Raw genomic sequence first — 16,200 nt, forward strand, 5'->3', positions numbered from 1 at the left:
AACTGCCAAAAAAATGCGTTTGAAAAATCAGAAATCTGAAACTTTTTACAAAATGGCCGCTCACTCGGTCGCCATCTTGATTTTCTGAATTTTCGGATTTTTCCCATAATTTGGGTCGTATAACCGACCAAACCCCATTTTTGGATTTTTTCTGCCATATCTCCTTCTGTCCGTCCTTAACTTTAAAGACACCCATGTCAAAAAAAAATACTTTTCCCCGTAGCTGCCAGTGTTGCCAGGTGATCGAGATGAAAATGGTCAAATATCATTTGCACGACCCTTTTGCAGGAGGCGTCATCCAAATTTTTGACCGGAAGTCGTTATTTCCACTTTCGACATTTTTGGACCAAATCTCCCAAAGCATGGCAACACTGGAGAAATTTCTTCACCCAAGCGATACCTCTTGACAAGACACACAAACGCCTCATACAACTCGTCTTTCCCAAATGTTGCCAACTACTCGAAAAATGTCACCTTTCAGTTTTAATTTCACTTTACAAAATTCGACAACCGTCATTCAGGACTGATTTTTCGCAGGCAACCCTATACCACCGTGTTCATAATGAAATAATCTTTATTTTCATTTAAATTTGATTAAATTATCAGACCGGTGCAAAATGCTCTATCAATTTACCTGTTTATACCTGGCAACCCGAGAGTTATGACTGGAAAAGAATAGGCAACCTAACGTTTGCATATTCTATGGGCTTCATACTTTCGATTGGTATGGAGTTTGTTTAATAGTCAAACCGATGAAATATTAAAAAAATACATGATTTAGCATGAATTATCATGAATAATATTAACTACTTATTTACCTCTCAGTGTCTTGAGGCAACTTAAAAAAGTACATTCTGTGTTTTTATTATTATTTAGGCAGTTAAATACTGCACAGTATTTAGTACACCATTTTCTTTATCTTCTTCCATCATACACAAGAATACGCGTGCGTGAGTTAATGTTCGCTCGTATGTGAGGCCTTGTCGAATAGTATCCTGTAGGTGGGCCATCGTGCGTGTTTTGTTTTCGATGTAAACTCGCGGAGATGAACAGGCCTGGTAGTAGGTACAGTCTTTGGGGAGTCTGGCATAATAGTAGGTACCTAGATATACATTTTATCTAACCAAATCTAACACGTCGGAACTAGGCACATTCACGGAATACTTAAAACACGGCTTAGTCCTATTTGTCCTAATTTCGGCTGTTTAACTTCGCGAGCATGTGTTCCGCCCAAATTGAAAACGAAATGAACTTGCGCCGCTAGTTTGGGGACACACGGGGGCAGAATTTGGGCAAGTCCGCGAATAATATTATCTACCTATATTTTATGTTTAGTCTGTTATTATTTTTGTTTATTTTGTGTCGAATAAAGTCTTTAGAATAGAAAAGCTAGCTGCTATATTGTTTGTTAGTATTGGCAGGCAAATTGAATACATAGATGATTTTCCTACCTCTCTTTTACTTGCCATTATTATGTAACCAGGCTCTACAGCTTAGCCAATGTAAGCAGCAGTAGATAATCTTTGATTAAGTTTCACCACCACACAATGTTTAGAGTTAATCGTAGAAGGTAATAATAGAGGCATTTAAGAGGGGTAATGTAGAGGGTTTACTAGAGAGCTTCTTAAAAGCCGACTGAATTTACTAAACCCTAAATCAGTTAGTTTATAATACCAATGACTACAATCTAGGCTAGGCGCAGTTAATTAGTGTAGCTGCTCCCCTAGACAAGTGGCAAAACGTGACAGTTGTAATGGCCAAAGACGGTCGAAAGGCCGTTGTTTTGTATGGAGTTACATCGCTTTGTGAACGAATTCTTTTAAAAATTATGTTAAATTTTAATCGACGCGCCCGCCTGTTATTCCCATCCGTATGTTTCCACACGCCACAGAAAGTTGGGTATTCATTTGTGCGAGGTTAATCAGTAGTTTGGAGCCGCTTCAACTGTTGTCCCTCGCTCTGCTGCGTTTTGTTCTACTGCACGTGTACGAAATGAAATATTATTTCAGTCGCTGCACAACTTCTGCACTATATGAGTACACTATACAGGATGTAACTTTAATAGAGGAGTGTTTTTTTAAAGGAACTACTTACTTTGTTATTCTTTTATTTCAGTCGCTGCACAACTTCTGCACTATACACTATACAATGCGTAATTTTAATCGAGGACTGGTTTTTAGAAGGAACTACTTTTTTATTTTTTTAATAGCTTTATGGCTGTCTGTGTGGCTGTAGCGTCACTGTTTTCATCTTTCTTTGAGATTATTGATTATTTGAGATATTTGCTTTAAAAAACTTATCAACTGCGAACTACATTATAACAAGCATGATTGTTCGGTATTCGATTTTGTCATCAGTATACAATTTTGGATAATTGTGAAGCAATATCAATAGAGATACCCTGTATAAATTCAATGCCAGTCTAGAACTTTATTATTATTGCCAAATTGCAGCAACAAGCCGAAATTGGATTTGAAATTGGCACGGATATTAAGAGGTTCCCTGAAAACCCTTTAATCAATGACTTCTAACAAACCTGCTTATACAGCTGACTTCTTCACAAACATGAGAAATCGTTCAATAAGAATATGATGCGCCCGTATTCACAAACATTACTATGAGGTCTCACAGAGCGCGTGGACGCACAGGGTGACATACAAATCAATCACAGAACTCTATTCAACGCAGTGCGTTAGATTTGCTGCAAGCATCGTTAGTATCTGAGTGATGTAGAGTCATTATATCTAATTTGACCTGAAAACGTCCATTGCATTTACTTAGATCTATCTCTATGTAAACCATGAAAATTATTACAAAAAAAACATACACTCGAATTGAGAACCTCCACCTTTTTTGAAGTCGGTTAAAAACGAGGTGTAATATTGCGTGTTATAGTTAAGTAAGTAAATTACGGTGTCTAGAGAAAGAATGGAATAGCTGCTAGGAGTTTCATGATGGTGAAACTTTGAATCTTTTATTCTATTTCTTAGTTCGAGCCCTCACTGGACACTGCAGTTTAAACAAGCACTTGTCCACTATGGGACTGTCCGAAACAAGAACGTACAGGATGTGCCAAAAGGCAGATGAAACGCCACTACACATTCTCACGGACTGCGGACCTTGATGCGCAAGCGGAGCTTACACCTGGGCAAACACATCCTAAGCCCACGAGTTGTAAAAAATATCACCCCCCAATAAATACTGCACTACCTAATGGATGCAGGACTCGGAGGCGAACTGTAAGGAAAATAGTGGCGATCACAATAGATTGGTACCGGTCGTAGTGATACTGGGACTTCTAGATAGAACCACCAGCCGCTCAACGAAAAAAATATTTTATTTCAACATTCATACACTTTGAAACTGAAAATCCTTTGCGATTAAAGGAGAATCCTAAAATATTAAAAGTAGCTTAATGACTAAACTTAACGTTCAGCTGTTACGTAATTTTACAACACGTTTAATCCTACATAGGTATACCTTATAGGCCGTGGAAGTTCCTTAATAGCTTTTTAATTCCACTGAGCAAGCGCCCTACTTGCAGCGGATAAGCGTTTCGGCTGATAACAGAACTATGTCGGCCTCGGCCATCTTTGTTCTGGCTCGGGCAAGACAGCCAGCTCAATTCGATTTAAACTTAGCCATTCTTTTCACTGGGATCAAAAAGATACTTGCAGAAAAAGCACATTAATGCATCGACTCCTTAGTTTCTTTCTGGGCTTGTATCGTATTTTCGTTCCTTAGTTTCACCCAAATGATGAAAACTGCTGGACAAAGGCCTCCCCCAAGATCGATCCACCTAGTGTGAGGACTGCTCACACTGTTATCTTACTGGTAAATAAATGTAGAGCTGTCCGTGTCAGCTTCAGCTGTCAATGCTAAACCTCGGTCAGGACAGCTAGCTACCATCATTTCAGGTTTATAATCATACTGTTTATTAACACAATTAATCTCATAGCGGATTGGAGTCAGGTTGCTTTCGATTCGTAATGCCATAAAGGTGTGACATCAATAGTCATTTGGGATGAAAGAAACTAATTACAATATCACTAATGATCATAGATAGATAAGTAGGTACGCGTCAGTTCCTGAAAATGTTTGAGAGATCACATTGGTTTCTCGGGGTGATTAAAGCCCGTGGAAAAAATATTTAGCCATAAACGAGTATGTTTTGGAAATGAATTTGTTATGTTTGGGCTGTGCACCCACCCGATACGGCGCTGGCGCTCATTTGTCTAGGAAATAGTTTTAGTTTGCGACACCTTGTTTGCGACTCAAATTATAAATCGGATCGGGTTAGTTCTAACCGCATGGAAAAGTTACAAAAAATAACTAAACTAAGTGCTAATAATATTAATGACTGAAAATGGCACATGATCAATCATCATAATTTGCATAAGGGGCTTTTAGTCAAGTAGTGTTTTAGGTCCACATTAGTAAACCGATTCTGCCATAAATGTGTCATTTGCAATTCTGTAATTATAAGTAGGGTAAGAATAACTTTCAGGCTATAGAAATTTAATCAGTTCCATTAGGGTGTTCCATTCCCCTGTGAACTAAAATATATGAACAGTTCGTTCGTTCGTTGGTTTCAGCCGAGAGATGTCCACAGCAGGACAAATGAACAGTATTAAAATAATATTCGACAAAACAAAAGCAAAAATCAAATCCAGAAATCAGTCGAACAATTCGGATAAACATCGCCATTCTTGTATTTTTAGTTCCAAGTCCACCGCTTATCCGACGATCGGACGTTGTAAGCTGCAACAAAACAATAATGGACAAGCTAAACGCTTCCGCGCTGCGTGGAACGAAACACAAACACTGGCTGTATGGCGCGCCGCCAACGCGTGAACTGTGAACGCCTTTGCGCGCCAGGATATTTTTTTAATTTATTTTTTTTGTCTGTGAGACTGTGATTTCGCGCGGTTTGTTTTGTGAAAAGTAGTGAACTTGATTTTCAGGTGGATTTTTTTATGAACATAAAAATTAGTTATGCTACTAATGGGTTTTGGCACCTTTTAGAAAAACAAGGATAAAGGTAAGCGTTTACTTTAGACTATTAAAATAAATTTATATTTTATTTTTTTGAAATAAAAAAAATGATGGTTTTGGTTGCCTAATCTGGGATTTAACAAAATGCAACAAATACCTACTTATCACCGGTATATCGCCTTTCGTACTTCATGACAAAATGTGTTAAAAGTATTTTAAGCCCACTGTAATTAATTATACATTATTCTTTTTGTCCACGTTGACCGTTACTAAATTAAAATTTCATACTTCCACAATTAGCACCTGAAAACAATGCATGTAAAAACTTAGCCTATTGTCGCTATTTGTTATTTATTGTGATTTATTTCGTAATTGCCAGCTGTAGATAATGTACAGCCATGGAAATGTGTCCTTTATGTACAGTAAGCTGAACACTGCGGTATCTTTATGTGTTAGGAATAGGTGCTAAATTGCAATAAGAGTGTATGCAGACGGTCAGATGGCACAGTGGTGCTGCTAATTACTTTGGGCATGAGGGATCGCGAGTTCAGTTCTGAAATAAATTATATTCTCTTCTAGAAAATATTCTAGAATAAATTAGTTGGTATAGAAAAAGACAAAGAGAGTTTGTATGGAATGCATCTGATTCGTTATGAAATGAAACGGTTAAAATGAATAATATATTGTACTGTGCCAATAATTCTAAACTCAATAGTGCAGTGGATTTCATCTTCAGTATTTATGAGTCCCGAGATCGATTACCGATTGGATTAATTTAGAAATGATTTTGTCTTACGCCCGTATTCACAAACATTACTATGAGGTTTCACAGTGCGCGTAGACGCACAGGGTCACACACGGACCAATCACAGTGCTCTATTCAACGCTGTGCATTCGATTTGCTACTTCACTTAAGCAAGTATCGTTTGTGAATATGGGTAGAGTGGGTGGTTGAGTGTTTATCGAAATAGCATCGTTCGCAACTAAGTAAGTACATCATTCGAGTTCATAAGCTTTCGAACCTATGAAGCAGTTAAAAAAAATCGCAATAGCGTTTGTCGCTACAGCGACATTCGAAACTACGTAGTGAACTCCATTGAGTAGCTTGGTATTCTGTTTGGATATATATTTCTTAAAGGCCACCTTCTATCAACGGGAGCGCGTGGTAAGTAACTTGCTTCTGAATGTATTGTAACTTCCTACTTTTTTATATTTTTAAACCGGCAGACAGTGGTGACTGAGTTTGTTGCGGCGCTTCTTCTCAGCACTTGCCAAATGTTTGTCTCGAAGCGCTGGTAGGGCAAAAAAAGAATGAGACATGTATAGGCTCCTTAAGAGCATTTGACGATTTGCAAGAACTAATTTAATTAGTCTAAACAAATAAAGAAAATTTTGATTTTGATTTTGATTTTATACCTAATACATATTTACCTACTCATAAAATAAAAAAGATGTGACAGACAAATAAATAAAAGCCATCACATTAGGTAAATTATCTAATGTCAAAGTAGGTACTCGTAATATCCACACGATGAGTCGTAAGTTTATTTTAATCAAGCAAATGGCAGTCACAGAGGAAATAGATTATTTATTCGAATAACTCGCCAAGTATAATGCTAAATAATTGCCGAAGCGCTGGTCATTTGATGTATGATTTCCGTTGAAGTTAATAACGTTATGTACTGACAAGCTATGTATGTATAGTGCCCGGCTATTACCGCATTAGCTATGTCATCATGTAATTATTATTATTTATTCACCAACAGGTCAAGTAGTAAAAAATACGCACCAAAACTTTTTAATTTCCCCTTAATCCACAATTCAAATAATATTTTTAATCCCCTCACATTTTAGCTTCTAATTATAATGACCTAAGTAACACGAATCTCATACTTGGTGTAGAACTGTAGAATGTAGATTAAATAGTGAGGTATACTGGATCCTGAAATAGGTTTCGAAGGGAAACTATAGGCCACACTCTCAAACAGCATTATGTATTGGACCTAAGCTTACTAAGGACTTACTAGATTACCATAGATTATAAAGATTTATAGAGAGTAGTGACGTAGATTATGAAGTGTAGTGTGACTTACTGTGAATCGGTTCAGCCCGGAGGCAAGAGTGGTAAAACGTGACAGTTGTAATCTAGTCTTTTTTTTGCTCCGGCGTTTTTATGTATGAAGTTACCTCGCTGTCTCAAGGGATTCGATTTTCGGAGCGGTCAAAAAGTACCATAACTTCTTGTCCTGGTATTTCGTATCAACATTGTCCAACCACGGAGGTATAGTAAAACTATTTGGGCCCCAAAGTTAATCCCATCCATACTCTTTGCACATGTCTATTTGGGTAAACAACTAACAATCATCTCCCTAATTAAGTGTTGTTTTTGTCCGAATCACGCGTCACAGCCGACTGCGCGGGCGCCTTCCGCCTCTCACAATGGCCTGTGATTGTTGGTTGTGATGACAATCGATGGGTTTGGTTCTGGCCAAGGCGATTGATAGAGTGATTCAAAATACTTGAATGGGCCGGAAGTATCGGAAGTACAAATATTGAAACGCTTTTTAGTGGATCTCTATTGAACATCTCTCTATAATCCGTTCATTCATACATACTCTTAGATTTTCTAATTTTAATATTAAGTAAGATTAGACACGTAACCACACTCATACACTAACTAAAGTAAAGGTACTAATGTAATATTTAACTAAAGTAATTTTTAACTCTACACAGCTTAATAAAATCTAGATACTTCTTGATATCGTGAGATAATAATGTATTTTTGTAGTAAAATAAGTGCATGTAGAAACCATTGGTTTCTGTCCGTTTGAAGTAAGGTAGAAGTATTGTTGATTGGACCACGTAACAGATATCCGATTAAGTTGATTTAATTTCAGCTGCCTTATAAAAATCTACACTCACAGAACTACCTGAACCTATCCTTTTTCCCTTGGGAATTACGTACGCCATTCATTTCACCGGGAAACTCAATTTCTCCAACGATTACCGGCATATCCCGAACTCGACTACAAAGTACACCAACGGCACATCAAGGCACAGACTATGGCATCAATGTCGTTGTAATACGTGTTATTTTGCAACATAAATGTGCTGTCTCGACTGTACATATGTACTTGTATCAACATAATTAAGTAACGCCCGTATTCACTAACATTACTATGAGGCCTCATAATAGAGACTGAGTTTCTTGCGCTGCTTCTTCTCAGCATTGACCCATTTATTGTCCTGAAGCAGTGGTAGGGTTAATACAGGGACGTGTAAGTGCTTTTTTAAAGCCTACTTGTATAAATAAATGAGTTTTTATAATGCGCGTGGACGCACAGGGTGACACACGAACCAATCACAGAGCTCTATTCAACGCTGTGCGTGATTTGCTGCTTCACTTAAGCAAGCATCGTTTGTGAATACGGGCGTTAGACAGATTTTTTATGAGTTTTTATAATGCGCGTGGACGCACAGGGTGACACACGAACCAATCACAGAGCTCTATTCAACGCTATGCGTTCGATTTGCTGCTTCACTTAAGCAAGCATCGTTTGTGGATACGGGCGTTAGACACGCACTTTATCCGGCAGGTGTATCCTGATCGACACCGATTACCATTAATGACATTCCTGGCACACATTCCTACGAGCAATTAACGTAGCACAAGATTAGTAAAGATTATGTTATACGAGTATACAGGGTGGAAACGATAAGTGATCTCACGCGATTATTTCTAAACTATACAAATATCGAAAAACTGGTTACTGATTCTGAAAGTGCTTCACGAGCTCTTTCCAATAGTAGGTATAAGTAATAGGCTACAGAATTAACTGGATCTATCCGAAAATTAAATGTTTTCAGTCTCCATACTAAATGTATGCCAGCCACACAATATTAGAAGTGTTAATTTTTTTATTAAATAATAAACATTTAATTTGAACTCGTAAATTGCATTCTAATTTACAACTAATCATGGAAAATATTGGTTTTAGGCTTTACTTGCTATGACTGTGGCAGTACTAAATGTATGGAAGCTGGAAACATTGAATTTTCGGATAGATCCAGTTTATTTTGTAACCTATTATTGATACCGTTGGATAGAGCTGGAGAAGCACTTTCAGGATCAGTAACCAATTTTTAGATATCTTGTATAGTTTAGAAATAATCGAGTGAGATCACTTATCGTTTCCACCCTGTATACCGGCAGGCAGATTAGACTACTGCTCTACTTAGGTATAAGGTATACATAAGGCTGTGTATAGCCTTTATTGAACTTGATTGATGACATGCATCAAGCGTGACGTTTATAATTAAGTCAGACTTTTTATAAAAGGTAAAGGTGTGTATAGACTAGAGCATTTACTTGTAACAGAACAACGAGCCGTTCTACATATAAAATGTTCTAGGACAGGGGTGGCCTGGCCAACTTGATTAGACATAAGATCTACTGTTTACTAACGAAACCCTGGGCATCTACCACTTTCATACTTCTTGAAATCTTAAATGAAACAGCATAGTTTTTAGTACACATTCATGTAGTATTTTTTGCCTTGCCACGATCGACTGGACTAATAGTCGCGATCGACCGGTTGGCCACCCCTGTTCTAAGGATACCTTAGAACCCTTCAAAACCCTTTCAAGAACCAAACGTCGCACATTTCATCTGTATTGCACCATTCATAAGAAAGTTACATTACATAGAAATGCTTTAGAAGATTATCTACTCTATACTCACTTTAACAGAGTAGATAAAATGTAAAATGTCCAAAGATATTTTTTTTTATTATTTAATTTTATAGATATAAGAGTTAACGCTTACTGGACTTCCATGTTTATTTATTTAATGAGTAGGTATTTTTGTTAGAATTGCTAATTACCTACGCTATCAGAATTACCACCATATTGTGCTCTTTTGTAATTCATCGGTAATCATGGGGCATGCAACTGTGATATAAAATCCGAAAATAAATACAAAAAGGTTTTTGTTTTGATCATGAAAGATTGAAATGCTGCAGTGTAAATACCCATTAATCGTTAAATTTGAATTAAAACTAGGTTATCACTATTTTCAGACCCAGCCACTCTACATAAAACTCATTCTATTTTGCAAGTAGGCTTTTAAAAAGCACTTACACGTCCCAGTATTAACCCTACCACTGCTTCGGGGCAATAAATGGGCCAGTGCTGAGAAGAAGCAGCGCAAGAAACTCAGTCACAGAAGGTGAACAGTAGCGGCGTAAGGGGGGGGCGGTGGGGGCGGTCCGCCCCGGGTGCCAAGCATCAGGGGGTGACACAAGTCGCGTAGATTAGTACTCACTGGCACATCTGCATGGCAAATCTGCGGTCTATGTCATGATACGGGGGGGGGGGGTGGGGGATGCGATTGTCTTTCTATCGAATCAATCGGTTGGTAACCCCAAAATCCTGGGGGTTACCGCCCCGGGTGCCAACCCATGCTACGCCGCCACTAAGGTGAAGTCTATAAAAGTTTAAAAAAGTTTTGTATCTTTTCACGTTAAGAACTCGGTTGAATGTGTGCAATATATGATTCATAGCTCGTCTCGCAGGGCTTGTATCGCGGTCGGAGATTTGTGACCTAATCTCCAGCTGAAATATGTAAGATAAGGAAGGCCTTTGTTACGCCATTGAGATAAAAGGAATGATGACTTAAGGCCGGGTAGCAGAGAAAATGGCGAAAATGAGGTTTTCATTTTTCATTTTTGAGGTACTAAACAGTAAAATTAAAGGCTAAGATTTTTATTGGGCATAGTTGAGGATATTTTCTAGGGCTATTAACGGATGGAAACACGATTTGATGAAGTTGACTCGATAGAATAAATTCCCAAAGTTACCTCTATTCGTTTTCTATTTATGGTTTTATTTTTAAAATAAGCGATTTGAGATTCTAAATCTTTTACTAAACTAAAGTTCAGAAATAACTTGAGGGCTTTTAACGGATGAAATTTTTATATTGCGTCTTATTTAGTTACTATGTTAAAAAATGTGGAAAAATTCGTCCATGACGGCTTGGACAATCTCAATCAGTCGCGCGGTGGCGCTTACGGAGGACGGACGCGTGTCAGTTTTTTGGCCGTGACAGTTCGCGATTTGTCAATATTTTTGACAATGATGACTTTGATGAGTCACAGTATAATAATATCAGTGTTACTGGAGAAAGCTTAAATTTTTGATAATTAAAAATTATCAATTTTGTCTACCTATTGAAATTTAAATCGTTCGCATCCTTTTAAACGAAGACTCTACTCATGATACATAGTACATTCCTCAAATATGAGACAAAACCAATGAGTTAAAATTACATTTTAATAGTACCTACATACAATCGTCTTACACTCTTTAGAAGAGCACACTGACACAAATAAATAATAAAAAATACTGTCTAAGGTCTGTAGCTAAAGGTCTAAGCTGTAAGATAGAAGAATCTTCTAGCCAAAAAGATGGCAGATGCAGCAGATGTCAACGGATTTAAAACTGGAGTTCATATGACTCCTTGTAGACTTGAGTCTCTAGAGCGTCCCTTCCTCCACCATGCGTAAGAATTTTCACAAAAATACTGTCTAAGGTCTGTAGCTAAAGGTCTAAGCTGCAAGATAGAAGAATCTTCTAGCCAAAAAGATGGCAGATGCAGCAGATGTCAACGGATTTAAAACTGGAGTTCATGTGACTCCTTGTAGACTTGAGTCTCTAGAGCGTCCCTTCCTCCACCATGCGTAAGAATTTTCACAAAAATACTGTCTAAGGTCTGTAGCTAAAGGTCTACGCTGCAAGATGGAAGAATCTTTTAACCAAAAAGATGGCAGATGCAGCAGATGTCAACGGATTTAAAACTGGAGTTCATATGACTCCTTGTAGACTTGAGTCTCTAGAGCGTCCCTTCCTCCACCATGCGTAAGAATGTTTCAAAAATACTGTCTAAGGTCTGTAGCTAAAGGTCTAAGCTGCAAGATAGAAGAATCTTTTAGCCAAAAACATGGCAGATGCAGCATATATCAACGGATTTAAGACTGGACTGGCACCACCTTGCAATGTCATCATCTTATTGTTATCTGTAATGTAAATTATTTTTAAAATGTATTTAAAAAATAAAATGTTCGTTTTATTATTTCAATAATCTGACCTCTCAACTCAACTACACTACACAAACACCTTTGTTCGCAACTGTACTGACGAAACCTCGATATTATACCGTTCATTTAAGATGGCAAGCTTTTTGCTGCGGTAATGCACTCCAGGTAACCGTGTGTGATGCTTATTGCTCATAGTGATTTTCGATACAGAGCCCCGTACATACGTTATACATAAATTATGGAAAGAAAACACCCAGACCAATACAAACAAATATGTATGCAATTTTAGTATGATATTTTTATTTATTAATAAACAAAAAGACTGAACAAAATTGATGCGTGTACTGATTAATGTAATTAACCACATGCAAAGCTTTGTGAATTGCAACAACTATAATTTATTATCCAAGCTCTAAATAATCACTACTACGAGTAACTGATCATAAAATGTTTTTCCAATCGCTCAAGCTCCCGAGGATCTACCGATAGGTCGGGTGACGTAATCTTGAAATTCTTTTAGCCGGCGCGGAACTTCCGGAAGGTCGGGTGACGCCACGCCTCTTTGAACCGTGTTTACTTTGGAAATTATATTCTATATTTATTCGATTCTAAAATATATTCCCAAAAATTTTTAAAGTTGTTTTAATTTGTATCACTTAGATATGATTTGTATTAGAAAGTGCTGTGAGTGTGACGCTTGAACGGAAGGAAGTCAACCTAACCTAACCAACTGCGTATTTCTAAACTGCGTATTTCTATACTGTGTAGCCGCGAGAGCTCTTTGGCGCGCTGTCTTCGGCGAAGTATTGCGCGCGCAGATTTTGACAGCGCGAAATACCTACTTTAGCAGAAATACCAAGCCTTAAAAGAAGTAATTTATTGGGTTAACAGGCTATCATGTAGATCGTGTAAATGTTGAATAAAATAATGTAACATTTTACCCCATTTTAAAGTGGCCACATAGTTGATAACACTACCTTATTCCAAATGTAACAAAGACGTATTGCGAACATGTTGGTTTCTTACTTCGGGTGTCACAAACTATTCGATGCTGACTGTACATGTTATGGGTTCATGAGAATACTTTAAGCCTAAAAAGAGGATTCTTAAGCTGGATTGCACCATGTTACTTTAACTTTAACAAACGTCAAAATTCTGTCAAGCTCCATACAAAAAGCACCGGTTATCGTTATAGTTACCGTTAAAGTTAGGTGGTGCAACTCAGCCTTAATATACCTAAGATACTATAAATTCGATATTAACAGTATTTGCTCTATGTACGATTCGAAGCCTCGGAGTGTGAGAGTTTTGGGTCTATTTTTGAAACGAGTCTTAACAAATTTCAGTACATAGTTGTATCTTTACGCAAATCGCCTCATTAACAAGACCGAAAACAAACACTTAATGTTACTCGCATAATGATCCACACCATTAACCGAATAACCAACGTTAACATTAGTGAGTGCAGCATCACCCCACGGTCACCTGCGCTTGACCGGCAGATAATGCGCTTCCGGCGGAAGCGCCGCCATGTTGATCTGGCATTGTGCGCGCGCATGATCGATGTTACACAATATGGTCACCTGCGGTACAGTTTTTCAAGGTTATTGTTTTGGTTCTGGAGCATTCCATCCAATTTTTATAGTCCAAAAATACGATGGAGCGTGCTACGAGTATATTCAAAGTTTCTCTACGTGATCGAATCAGAAATGAGGAGATTGGTAGGAGGACCAAAGTAGCAGCACAGCAGAATTGATAAAAGACAATGCCGGAAATTGGCGTCTTTCTTTTTTTCGCGCGGCCATCGACCAAACCTTGTTTTTTGATTACAAAATAGTGTAATAAACCAAACTTACTATGACATGTATACCTCTAAACTCAGTCTGAACTGAGTTACGAGCATTAGAAGTTTGATGATTTTACATAGGCTAGATTTGCTTTTTGCGCGCAAGTTTTGTATGAAATTGCAACAATATAGTGACATTGTATGTGTAAACAAACAATACCATCCATTAAAGGCTCCAGACATCAGTGTGGAGTAGAATCAGCGCAATAAAAAAATAGCGGAATATTTTGTTGCATTTCTTACAAAACTTGCTCGTAAAAAGCAAATCTAGTATGTAAATCATCAAACTTTTAACGCTCGTAACTCAGTTCAGACTGAGTTTAGAGGTATACATGTGATAGTAAGTTTGGTTTATTACACTATATTGTAATCAAAAAACAAAGTTTGGTCGATGGCCGCGTGAAAAAAAAAGACGCCACCTTCCATACAATATCTGGCATTGCCATTTAGGAGGCAATGGGCATGTTTCGTAGAGATTATGGCTATTAGAGGCAGGCAGAAAGTTCTCGAGCGGTGATCAAACACGGACCTAAAAAAATAGGCAGGTTCGGTGCACCGACGATCTGGTGAAGGTCGCTGAAAGCTCCTGGATGGTAGCGCAAGACCGGTTGTTGTTGACCATGGAAATAAATCTAAAACCACTTCAAACATATCTAAAAGCTAAATCCCTTCCAGCAATGGGTTCCGGGGCATCAGCAGTGGCTGGCGAGGTGCCCGGCACAGATCTCCGGCTGCCGACCACCGGGCTGAAGTTCACCGCAAACCAGCTCCGAGCCCTCAACTCTTACGTGGACGCGCTCAATGAGGATGACCAGAAAGGTACGACAAAGAGCTATTTACCATGAGATATTTAAGGTAATTCTATATGTCAATGTGTTAAGAGATGTTACCAAGCACAGGCAGTTAGCTCCAATAGAAATCTGTAAACAGGAGGTCCAAAAAAGGAGTACTTATCTAGCAACTATTGAGTCATTAATGGCCTTCAGTATAAAGAATACATTTCTATACATTCAAAAATCTGATTTGTCCCAGTAATACTTTAACAATGCTAAGAAGCAACGAAAGAAACTCAAGTCAGTACAAAAATTAGGTACATAGTTCAATTACTGCAGCACAGAATGGATTCTACACTGTTTTTACTACTTTAAAACTTATAAAACACATTTTTAAAAGCACTTTTACAAGGTTCAGTATTAACCCTACCACGGTTCGGGACGGGACAATAAATGAGCCAGTGCTGAGAAGAAGCAGCCCAAGAAACTCAGTCACTATTCACTCAGTTTAATGATTTCTTCGTATCCAGGCCGGATGACGACTGAGATGGAAGGTGCAGTGGAGGGATTGGTCCAGAGGATCGTGGACGGAGCAGGCCAGAGGGACCCTCGCTTTAGGTGCTGCCATCTAATTGCTCTACACAGGGGGAAGAAGGTATGATTGGTTACTTTGTTACTTTAAAAGTTAAAGGAACCATTGGAGTGAAATCTTTTAGGCATGTCTATTTATAAATATGTAATATACTGTGCATAGTTCAGAATACTCGTAGCATATTACTTAGCGCTCACCTGTTCACACTTTGGAAAATAAACTTTTATTTGAAACTAGCGGCCGCCCGCGACTTCGTACGCGTGGATCCCGTTTTACCCCCTTCATCTATCTTACGCGGTTTAGATTTTTTCATACAAATGTTTTTTCCCGCTAACTCCCGTTCCCGTAGGAATTTTGCAATATCCTGTTGTAACTAAGCTTTAAATTGACTAAGGTACCTGCATGCCAAATTTCAAGCGTCTAACTTAAGCGGTTTAGATTTTTCATACAAAAGGATTTTCCCGCTAATTCCGATTCCCGTGGGAATTCCTAAGTATACTATAACCTGCCCAGGAGTATGAAGAATAATTGTACCAAGTTTCGTTATAATCCGTCGCGTAGTTTTTGTTTCTATAAGGAACATACAGACAGACAGACAGACAGACAGACAGACAAAAATTTTACTGATTGCATTTTTGGCATTAGTATCGATCACTAATCACCCCCTGATAGTTATTTTGAAAATATGTTTCATGTACAGAATTGACCTTTCTACAGATTTATTATAAGTATAGATATTTAGACATGGTAGAGCCAGAAAGATCTTCACTTTCTTGTGGGGTTCTTTTGAAATATGTTCCTGAGTCGATGCATTGAACTTATTTCACCCTGATAAGCAAAAGGTGAAGAAAAGTTCTGATTGCAGAATTTATAAAACATTCTTAAGAAACAATGCAGTGA

General features: G+C 38.0%; 1 long non-coding RNA gene across 1 annotated transcript; it reads left to right on the plus strand.

The window, feature by feature from the left end:
- Positions 1-4,864: 4,864 nt before the first annotated feature.
- Positions 4,865-15,347, plus strand: LOC135075624 (uncharacterized). The gene is made up of 3 exons (XR_010258074.1): positions 4,865-5,041; positions 14,611-14,754; positions 15,239-15,347. It is a non-coding gene; the product is annotated as an uncharacterized LOC135075624 (long non-coding RNA).
- The last annotated feature ends 853 nt before the right edge of the window (positions 15,348-16,200 follow it).

Source organism: Ostrinia nubilalis, chromosome 10 (assembly GCF_963855985.1).
Source record: "Ostrinia nubilalis chromosome 10, ilOstNubi1.1, whole genome shotgun sequence".
Lineage (NCBI taxonomy): Eukaryota > Metazoa > Arthropoda > Insecta > Lepidoptera > Crambidae > Ostrinia > Ostrinia nubilalis.